Source organism: Mustela lutreola, chromosome 1 (assembly GCF_030435805.1).
Source record: "Mustela lutreola isolate mMusLut2 chromosome 1, mMusLut2.pri, whole genome shotgun sequence".
NCBI classification, from domain to species: domain Eukaryota; kingdom Metazoa; phylum Chordata; class Mammalia; order Carnivora; family Mustelidae; genus Mustela; species Mustela lutreola.
The window spans coordinates 14,934,186-14,936,460 of NC_081290.1; the positions used below are offsets into that span (position 1 = coordinate 14,934,186).

Consider the following 2,275-nt stretch of genomic DNA (forward strand, 5'->3'; position numbering starts at 1 on the left):
TAAACTGACATGACAAAAGGAAGCCAAAAGATTTCTAAATCTTGAAAAGACAATGTGAATATACATATTCTTAATGAAATCATTAAAAAAAGTTTTATCATTTTTCACACCTCTGTATTTGGTTGTGGCTTATAATGTACATACTTGCACTAGTTAAGAAGTATGTATACATAATTTACCAGTAAATAAATGTATTTTGGAATATTTGTCCAAAAATGTTTTAATGATGAAATGTGTTATCAAAAAATTAGGGGGACCATACTCACCTTGGTAGCACATACACCAAAATTGGAACAATACACAGATTAGCATGACCCTTGCACAAGAGTGACATACAAATTTATGAAGTGTTTTATATTAAAAAATAAAAAAAAATTGGAGGTACCACTGGTCTAGAGAAAGCACTAGAGTTAACTTTCTAATATAAAAAGAACAATAGCTTTGTAGCTACCTATCTATAAATTTTGTCAGCTTTATTTCTTCTCAATATTTTGCACTAAATGGCAAATATAGAAGAAGCAGTGAGGTTTGGGAACAGTCTATTTCCAATGATGCCTATGAAAACATAATTACATTATTCTACCTGTGTAAAGAGTCCTGATACTATTATCATTATGCCAATGATAATAGTGTCAATGATATAATTTATATGTAAATAAATAAAGACAAAGATTTTTTGAAACAGTAGCATATAAAGACTGGAAAAAGACATGTAATTAGACACGATTTTCTTGTAAGGTAAGTCATTTCCCTGCAACATTCTTATTCAATATAAATGCCAACAGAACTTCCAGAACATTTGAGTCATGACCTAAACACTTTTTTGTCTGAAGCTGGTATTCCTACCACAGAGAAGCAGAGGTCTCTGAAGTAAAAAAAAAAAAAAAAAAAAGTCAGTCTCTTTGCCAATTTTACAAGTTGGCCATAGCTATAATCATCAATTCCTTCACAGATACAGAGTTTGCATATAAGTTTTTTTTTATGTGTATGTGTCCTATAGCTCTGGGCAGGTATTCAATTTAGTGAATATGCTTTAGGTTAACAAACATGGAACAAATAATATTTAACTGCTGACCAAATTTTAGATACTTAATTTCTAGAAGACGTATGACTTGAAATACCATTGTGCTTTAATGTAATCAATGGGTAACATCTAGTTCCTTATTTCAGATGTAAGAATTACAATCCAGACAGAGAGAATACAAAGTGCTAACAACTCAAAGCAAAATTCATACAGCTTAGAACACAAAACCACCTGGAAAAGAACCAGAATAAATAAATGAATTTGTCTATATAAATTAGCAATTCTCAGGCTATGACATGTGAATAGACTGGACTTTAAGACTGAGACTGAAACTGACTTGAAAACAATGAAAAATCCAGTTCTATAAATGGCTATAGGAAAAAAAAAATTGTGAAAACAGCTTTTTATTAGACATCGAGCTTTTTCAGCCACACATGCAAACACAATTACAGCAATTTTATCAGTAGTTGTGTGCAAACTTGAATAGTAATTGTACACATGTACACAGTTTCATTAGAATTTAATGCTTATCTTTCCAAAATATGTTAACTAAAATTTAACTGTTTTTAGTTGAATAAAAAACAAAATAATGATACTGATATCAGTTACTTATAACTAAAACAAGGTTGTTGTTTTTTTTTTTTCCTTTTTAATTTGGGCTTCTATTTAAAATTAATACTCAGAATACCATAAAAAATTTTTGTTAAGCAAGGAGGAAAACAAACACCTTTATCCACTGAGGAAAAAAAAAAATAGCCCAACAAAAACCCACAGCCAAGTACTAATCTAGATTTAATAGTTGATATCATAGTGACTTTTATGATTTCCTTAGGGTAATGCTAAAAAGCTTTAAAGCAGTTTGCCTCAAATTGTGTCTTTCCTAGGTTTGCTACTCATCCAAAACATAACCCATTAAGGACTGTTAAGTAAGAAAACAGGAAAAATTAAATAGGAAAACATGCATTGTGGATTTGTTTATAAAATCTATATTATTTAAATATATTTTGTGTCACCAGATTGAAAATCTGTATGTCTTCTAAATGCAAAGATGCTTAAAAATAAGCATTTTAAGAGTTCCTGGATGGCTCCATTGGTTAAGCATCCGATATTGGTTTTGGCTCAGGTCATGATCTCATGAGTCATGAATTCGGGTTCCAGGGTAAAATCCACACTCAGCATGGAGTCTGCTTGAAGATTGTCTCCCTGTCCCTCCTCCAACTCACACACTCTCTTTCTCTCTCTCTCTCCCAA

The 2,275-nt window shown here is 31.0% G+C and overlaps 1 non-coding gene across 1 annotated transcript; it reads left to right on the forward strand.

Moving 5' to 3' along the window:
- The first annotated feature begins 258 nt into the window (after positions 1 to 258).
- LOC131822955 (U6 spliceosomal RNA) lies at positions 259 to 362 on the forward strand. Its single transcript, XR_009350414.1, has one exon. It is a non-coding gene; the product is annotated as a U6 spliceosomal RNA (small nuclear RNA).
- Positions 363 to 2,275: the final 1,913 nt, after the last annotated feature.